We start from the raw sequence: 9,165 nt of genomic DNA on the forward strand, positions 1-9,165 counted from the left end.
TTGAGTTGGTTTCTTTAAGAAAATTGAGGTTTTGAACTTGGTGAAAAATTAGTTTTTGGCCGAACTTCGGCGAGCCATAACTTGCCTTCCAGACCTCCAAATGATTTCAAACTTGTTTTGTATGAAAATTGGGTTTGTAAAGTTTATGCCGTTTGAAGAATGGATGAAAAACATTTTAAGACAAAAAAGTTATTCACGTCGGAAGTTTGGGGTTTAAAATGGTGAATTTGCAGATTTCAGACTTAGTAAAATTTTTGGTAAAACGTACGCTCATGCGTATGCGTGACATGATACTTTTGTGTACGTGGAACCCTCATTCGCATGTGGTGGCTACTGCCTCCCATGCATGCGTACGCGAACAAGCCAATGCGTACGCGTCATGGGTAAATCTTGCACGCCCACGTGTACGCGTGGCCGACACGTGCGCGTGGCCTCTGTTTTCTGCAAAACTGGATTTTGTGTTTTTAAACGGAATTTTAAACTTCTAAACCTCTATTTTCATTCTTTTAGTTATATAATATAATAATAAGCCTAGTAGTTAGTTGAAGCTAGGAAATAGAAGTAACTTGGGGATGAAGTAAAGGTTAAAAGTGATGAGTTGTATGAGGAAGATGTGTGTGTATGATGGCTATATATTGCCATGGCTATGATGAATGATTATGTAATGAATATGAATGGTTATGAATATTATGCGGCTTATGAATTTAATGTTATCTGAGATACGAGTTTCCCTAGGTACAGAGCCATGGCTTGCCACCATGTGTTCCATGTTGAGACTCGATACTCTATTGACCCTACGTCATAAGGGTGACCGGGCACGTATAAATTTTTGAGAATGGATATCCCCCATTGAGTAAGTTATATATGAATGTATGAATGTATGAATGAAATGAGAAAAAGCTATGCATAGACTCATGGGGATGCACAACGAGGGACATTCTAAGGGTTTCGGACTTGTTGGGTTGGCTGGATAACTGACAGATGAGCCTCATCAGCTATAGGATAGGTATACATCATGTGCATTATGTTTGTTTGTTTGCTATGAATTATTTGGAAGTGCCTAACTGTATATATCTTGTTAATTGCTATATTTGTTACTTGCACTACTTGCCTCCTACCTATGTTTGCCATTGTCTGTTTGTCTGTCTGTGAAAACTCACTAGAGACGGAGGAACGGAGGAAAGGTGGTCAAGGTAAGGTTAAGATTAAGTTAAGCTGAGTTTAGATTTTCCTTAGAACACCTACCCCTTTGTGGTTTCTGTTTAGTACTTAAGGTTTATAATCTGAGTGTCGGCGTTCTAGGATTGCCTCTGGCATTCCCAAGACCTTATATATTATGTTCGTGGTACCTTTACCTCTAATCCTAACACTTTCACATTTTTTTTGAATTCTTAGTTGCATTTTTTTGGTTTGTATATATTTTAGAGCTTTAATTGCATGTTTCTTAGTTTATTGCAGTCCCTTGCATATATATAATAAGCTTAGTTAATATAACGAAATTTTCTAAGAAAAATATTCTTGATAGGGCATTGACATCCTAATTGATTCGAGTTGGAACTTGATTGAAACTTGCTTAAAGTATATTGTGGAACATGCTTTGAGTTAAAGAACATATAACTTATGAGTTTTTTAGCCTTATTGTGTGGTTACACCATTTGACCACTTATTTTATTCTTGTGTGTTGCCCTTTTCTATGATTGCAATCTTTGGTTTGTTTAATTCTATATATCCATTGTTTAATGTATAATCATGCAATTATGTGATTGAGGCCATTATTTTTTTATAGCTCACTTAACCCAAAAATCCTACTATTTTGTTCACCTTTGTTTGCCATTTTAAGCCTTTATAATCCCCTTTTGTTCTTTATTTTGTCACATCATTAACCTTAAGCGAAAAATAATGAAATATCCTGTATTTGAATCTTTGAGTGGCTTAAGTTAGTAAGAGTGTATGATGTTTAAGTGTGGCAAAAATGTAAAAACTTTGGTTGATGAAAATGTGTTTTATGCTTATTGAGAAATATTAGGAAATCTGGGTACATGCTCATGTAATACTATAGAAACCATATGCATTGATGAGTTGGTGTATATAGTATGTTCTTCAAAAAAATGAAAAGGGGGCAAAATTACCCTAACATGAAATTCAATAATAATCAATGCATATGTGATGGAATTAAATATGATACATGAGTGTGTGTATATGTAAAAGTGAGATTATGGGTAGCAAAGTTTGGTATTAGAAGTTTATAGGTTGTGTGTGTGTTAGGTGATACTTTAGGCTAAATAAAGATTCAAATGCAAGCTCACCTAGCCATATATACATCCTTACCTTTAACCTTAGTCCCATTACAACCTTGAAAAGACCTCATGATAGTTGCATATGTACATTAAATTTTTGTTGATTGGTTAGATGAAGGACAAACTTTAGAAAGCATGATTAAAGGAGAAATGAGTGAATTGACCCCATACACTGGAGTGATTAGATTGGATACACATCCGGTGAGGGTTCAATTGCTCAATTACATGTTTCCGCCTTTAATTATTTCCTTTCTTGCAAGTTTGTAAATGCTTTTCAATAACTCTAATCAATTATGGATTTGGCTTGATTTAGATTACTTTATCCCTTATGTTCATATATGCTTTCTTGGAAATTGATTTGCTTTGACTAAGTAGTGCATTCATGTAGATAGATTGCATATCGGTAGTTTACTTGCTTTGAATAAATATAATACCCCTTGTTTCCTTCTTGTGTTTAGCATGAGGACATGCTATCGTTTAAGTGTATGGATGTGATAAATCCACATTTCATGGTATTTATTTGCTCTAATTGGGTGGATTTTATCAACTTTTCCTACACTTATTCAATGAAATAGCATTGTTTCATGATTTCTTCCTAAATTGTGCTTGAAAGTGAAAACATGCTTTTTGGGCCTTTTAATTGCTAAATTCTATTCACTTTAATGCCATTTGGTGTCTTGATGTATTTGTTAAGTGATTTTAGGTTTCCAAGGCAAGTATGGGTTGAAGAAGTGAGAAAAGGAGCATGCAAAAGGGAAGAAACCATGAAGAAATGGAGTTTGGACATTCTAGCATCCGTGCGTGCAGACAAGCGACGGGTGAGCGCGCACAAGAGCGAGCACGGCGACACGTACGCATGGGAGGATTTTTTGCCAGATGACGCGTACGCGTGACCCGAGTCACATGAGTTCATTAATGCAAATCGCTGGGGGCGAATTCTGGGCCTCCGAAACCCAGTCCAACTCATTTCTGAAGCTATTTCAACCCCAAATCAAGTGAAAACAAGGGGGGAAAATTAGGTTTAGCTTTTACATGCTTTTCTTTTAGTTTTCTAGAGAGAGAAGCTCCCCTCTCTCTCTAGAATTAGCTTAAGTTTAATTAATTTCTCTTTAATTTCGATCTTTATTTCTTGTTTTGATGTAGTTTCCTTTATGTTTTCATGCTCTCTTGTCTTTATCTTCTTTACTTCTCTTGTCATTTATTTTATTTTGTCATTTTTATGTTTATGGATACTTTTGTTAATTTTAATTTTAATTAATGCAAATTTATATTTCCATGTCATTGTTACTTTCTTTAGTTGTTATTGTTATTTTCTTGCTTTGGTAGCTTTAGAATTTATTTTATTGCAATTTAATATTATCTTATTTTCATGCACACCAAGTGTTTGATAAAATGCTTGGTTTAGTTTTCACTTAGTTTTTCTTCACTCTTGGCTTGGAATTGATGACTTTGGTAACCCTTGAGTCATTGATGTCCATTCTTATTTGATACATTAGAGTAGTTAGTTGATTTGGTTTTCCTTGACTCTAAGTGACCTAATAGTGTTGACTTAGGACTTGGGGATTGAAATCAACTATGTCTATTTGACTTGTCTTCGATGTAAGATTGACTAAGTAGGATTAACTCTTCACAATCATCATGTGTTTGTGGTCAATGGCTAGGATAGGTAACCTTAGCTCTCAATTACTTATCAAGAGGTGTTTCTTGCATTTGAATTTTCCTTTCCTTGATTTTCTTGTTTTGACTTTTATTGCTTTGACTTTTAAGTTCTTGCATGCTCATTTACTTTCTTGCTATTTATATTACTTGCTTCTCTTGCATTCCCAATCCCCATTCCCTAATAGCCAATGATGATCACTTAATTGCAACACCAAGGGAAGACGACCCGAGAGTCTAAATACTCTCGGTTTATATTTGGATTTTTGAAATTAAACTTTGATTGGTGGTTGATGAGCGGATAATTTATACGTTTTTTGGCATTATTTTTAGTATGCTTTTAGTATGTTTTAGTTAGTTTTTATTATATTTTTATTAGTTTTTATTTAAAATTCACTTTTCTGGACTTTACTATGAGTTTGTGTGTTTTTCAGTGATTTCAGGTATTTTCTGGCTGAAATTGAGTGACCTGAGCAAAAATATGATTCAGAGGCTGAAAAGGGCTGTAGATGCTGTTGGATTCTGACATCCCTACACTCGAAGTGGATTTTCTAGAGTTACAGAAGCCCAATTGGCACGTTCTTAATTGCGTTGGAAAGTAGACATCCAGGGCTTTCCAGAAATATATAATAGTCCATACTTTGTCCGAGATTTGATGGCCCCAATAGGCATTTCAAGTCAGCTTCAGAATTCCCGGCGTTAAACGCCGGAACTGGCACAAAAGTGGGATTTAAACACCCAAACTGGCACAAAAGCTGGCGTTTAACTCCAAGAAAAGTCTCTACACATGAAAGCTTCAATGCTCAGCCCAAGCACACACCAAGTGGGCCCGGAAGTGGATTTTTATGTCATTTGCTCATTTTTGTAGACCCTAAGCTACTAGTTCTCTATAAATAGGACCTTTTGCTATTGTATTTTCATCTTTGGACGCCTAGTTCTTAGATTATGGGGGCTAGCCTCTCGGCCATGCCTAGACCTTGTTCTTACGTATTTTCAACGGTAGAGTTTCTACACACCATAGATTAAGGTGTGGAGCTCTGCTGTACCTCGAGTATCAATGCAATTACTACTATTTTCCATTCAATTCAGCTTATTCTTGTTCTAAGATATTCATTCGCACTTAAGAACTTGATGAATGTGATGATTATGTGATGCTCATCATCATTCTCACTTATGAACGCGTGCTTGACAACCACTTCCGTTCTACATGCAAACAAGGCTTGAGTGGATATCTCTTGGATTCCTTAATCAGAATCTTCGTGGTATAAGCTAGAATCCATTGGCGGCCATTCTTGAGAATCCAGAAGGTCTAAACCTTATCTGTGGTATTCTGAGTAGGATTCAGGGATTGAATGACTGTGACGAGCTTCAAACTCGCGATTGTGGGGCGTTAGTGACAGACGCAAAAGAATCACTGGATTCTATTCCGACATGATCGAGAACCGACAGATGAATAGCCGTGCTGTGACAGAGCATGTTGAACATTTTCACTGAAAGGACGGGACTGTAGCCATTGACAACGGTGATGCCCAACATATAGCTTGCCATGGAAAGGAGTAAGAAGGATTTGATGAAGACAGTAGGAAAGCAGAGAGACGGAAGGGACAAAGCATCTCCATACACTTATCTGAAATTCTCACCAATGAATTACATAAGTATCTCTATCTTTATTTTATGTTTTATTTATATTTTAATCATTAATCCTCCATAACCATTTGAATCTGCCTGACTGAGATTTACAAGATGACCATAGCTTGCTTCATACCAACAATCTCCGTGGGATCGACCCTTACTCGCGTAAGGTTTATTACTTGGACGACCCAGTGCACTTGCTGGTTAGTTGTGTGAAGTTATGATAAAGAGTTGAGATTGCAATTGAGCGTACCATGTTGATGGCACCATTGATGATCATAATTTCGTGCACCAAGTTTTTGGCGCCATTGCCGGGGATTGTTTGAGTTTGGACAACTGACGATTCATCTTGTTGCTTAGATTAGGTAATTTTATTTTATGTTTAAGCTTTTTACTTTTCGAAAATTTTTCAAAAATACAAAAAAATATTTCTATTTTATTCTTCAGAGTTTTTAAGAATGGATTCTTGAGTTTTATGATGATTTGTTGAAGTATGGCTGGCTGTGAAGCCATGTTTAATCTTTTGGACCGAGGTTTCAACTTATCATCACAAGAGCTTGTTGATTTCTATCAATTTTGCTGTTGTGAGCTATGATCTGCTAAAGCTTGACTGGCTATTGGCCATGTCTAGTGTTTTGGACCGGAGCTTTCACTGAAAGGTTGGCTGGCTGTGAAGCCATGTCTAATTCCTGGACCGGAGTCTTAGACTAGCATTGCAATGATTCCTGGAATTCTCATTAAGAATTTTGAACCCTTGTTTTTTCTTTTCCACTAATTTTCAAAAAAACACAAAAAAAATTTTTAAAATCTTAAAATCAAAAATATTTTTATGTTTCTTGTTTGAGTCTAGTGTCTAATTTTAAGTTTGGTGTCAATTGCATGTCTTTATTCTTCTAATTTTCGAAAATTACATGCATTATGTTCTTCATTGATCTTCAAGTTGTTCTTGATGATTTCCTTGCTCTGATCTTTAAATTCTCTTGTCTTGAGTGTTTTGTTGTTTCTCATATGCATTCTCAATTTGTTAGTGTCAATAGTATACAAACTTCTAAGTTTGGTGTCTTGCATGCATTGTCATTTGATTCTTGTTGCATTTTGGTTTGTCCTTATTATTAAAAATCCAAAAATATTTTTAATTTGTGTCTTTTCAAGTCAATAATACAGAGAATTGAAGATTCAGAACATTGATTATTCCTCATCATTAAAAATTTAAAAAAAAAATTTAATTTGTGTCTTTTCAAGTCAATAATACAGAGAATTGAAGATTCAGAACATGCAGCAAATGAATTACATAGAAAAAGCTGGGCTTTCAAAACGCCCAGTGAAGAAGGAAAACTGGCGTTTAAATGCCATCCAGGGTACCTGGTTGGGCGTTTAACGCCCAAAAGGGTAGCATTTTGGGCGTTAAACGCCAGAATGGATACCATTCTGGGCGTTTAACGCCAGGATGATACAAGAGGAAAGATTTTGTTTTTAATTCAAATTTTTTTCAAGCTTTCATAATTTTTCAAAATCAAATCTTTTTTAAAACCATAACTTTTCAATCATATCTTTTTAATCACATCTTTTTCAAAATAGTCTTCGATCATATCTTTTTGATTTCTAATTTCAAAATCTTTTTCAAAATCACTTTATTTCTTTCCCAACTTTAATTTTCGAAAATCATCAATCAAATTTTCAAAATTTATTTTAATTATTTTAAAATCTTTTACTTTAATTTCAAAAATTCTTCCCCTCTTCTCACATCCTTCTATTTATGGACTAACACTCCTCCTTAATGCACAATTCGAACTCTATCCCTCTTGATAAGTTTGAATTCTTCTACCTCCTCCTTCTATTCTTCTTTTCCTCTGACACCTCAAGGAATCTCTATCCTGTGACATAGAGGATTCCATACTTTCTTGTTCTCTTCTCTTTCATATGAGCAGGAGCAAGGACAAAAACATTCTTGTTGAGGCTGATCCTGAACCTGAAAGGACCTTAAAGCGAAAGCTAAGAGAAGCTAAAGCACTACTCTCTGGAGAGGACCTAATAGAAATCTTCAAACAAGAAGAAGACATGGCAGCCGAAAACAACAACAATGCCAACAATGCAAGGAAAGTGCTTGGTGACTTTACTGCACCTACTCCCGACTTCTATGGGAGAAGCATCTCTATCCTTGCCATTGGAGCAAACAACTTTGAGCTTAAGCCTCAATTAGTTTCTCTTATGCAACAGAACTGCAAGTTTCATGGACTTCCATTGGAAGATCCTCATCAGTTTTTAGCTGAATTCTTGCAAATCTGTGACACTGTTAAGTCCAATGGGGTTGACCCTGAGGTCTACGGACTTATGCTATTCCCTTTTGCTGTAAGAGACGGAGCTAGGATATGATTGGACTCACAACCTAAAGAAAGCCTGAACTCTTGGGAAAAGCTAGTCAATGCCTTCTTGGAAAAGTTCTTTCCACCTCAAAAATTGAGTAAGCATAGATTGGAAGTCCAAACCTTCAGACAGAAGGAAGGTGAATCCCTCTATGAAGCTTGGGAAAGATACAAACAATTGATCAGAAAGTGTCATCCTAACATGCTTTCTGAATGGAGCATCATAGGTATCTTCTATGATGGTCTGTCTGAACTGTCCAAGATGTCATTAGACAGCTCTGCTGGAGGATCTCTTCATCTGAAGAAGACGCCTGCAGAAGCTCAAGAACTCATTGAAATGGTTACAAATAACCAATTCATATACACTTCTGAAAGGAATTCTGTGAACAATGGGACGAATCAGAAGAAAGGAGTTCTTGAGATTGATACTCTGAATGCCATATTGGCTCAGAACAAAATATTGACTCAGAAAGTCAATATGATTTTTCAAAGTCTGTCTGGAATGCAAGCTGCACCAGGCAGTACTAAGGACGCTTCATCTGAAGAAGAAGCTTATGATCCTGGGAACCCATCAATGGAAGAGGTGAATTACATGGGAGAATCCTATGGAAACATCTATAATCCTTCATGGAGAAATCATCCACATCTCTCATGGAAGGATCAACAGAGACCTCAACAAGGTTTCAACAACAATAATGGTGGAAGAAACAGGTTTAGCAATGGCATGCCTTTTCCATCATCTTCTCAGCAACAGACAGAGAATTCTAAGCAGAGCTACCCTGACTTAGCAACCATGGTCTCTGATCTAATCAAATCCACTCAAAGTTTCATGACTGAAACAAGGTCCTCCATTAGAAACTTGGAGGCACAAGTGGGTCAGCTGAGTAAGAAAGTTACTAAACTCCCTCCTAGTACTCTTCCAAGCAATACAGAAGAGAATCCAAAAGGAGAGTGTAAGGCCATCAACATGGCCGAAATTGGAGAGGAGGAAGAGGCAGTGATCGCCACTAAGGAAGACTTCAATGGATGTCCAATGGCCTCCAATGAGTTCCCTAATGAGGAACCATGGGAATCTGAGGCTCACACTGAGACCATAGAGATTCCATTGGATTTACTTCTGCCATTCATGAGCTTTGATGAGTATTCTTCCTCTGAAGAGGACGAAGATGTCACTAAAGAGCAAGTTGCTAAGTACCTTGGAGCAATCATGAAGCTAA

General features: G+C 36.5%; 1 non-coding gene across 1 annotated transcript; it reads right to left on the minus strand.

The window, feature by feature from the left end:
• Window positions 1-8,048: 8,048 nt before the first annotated feature.
• Window positions 8,049-8,152, minus strand: LOC127748141 (small nucleolar RNA R71). The gene has a single exon (XR_008010084.1). It is a non-coding gene; the product is annotated as a small nucleolar RNA R71 (small nucleolar RNA).
• Between the last annotated feature and the right edge of the window lie 1,013 nt (window positions 8,153-9,165).

This window comes from Arachis duranensis, chromosome 5, assembly GCF_000817695.3.
Source record: "Arachis duranensis cultivar V14167 chromosome 5, aradu.V14167.gnm2.J7QH, whole genome shotgun sequence".
NCBI lineage: Eukaryota > Viridiplantae > Streptophyta > Magnoliopsida > Fabales > Fabaceae > Arachis > Arachis duranensis.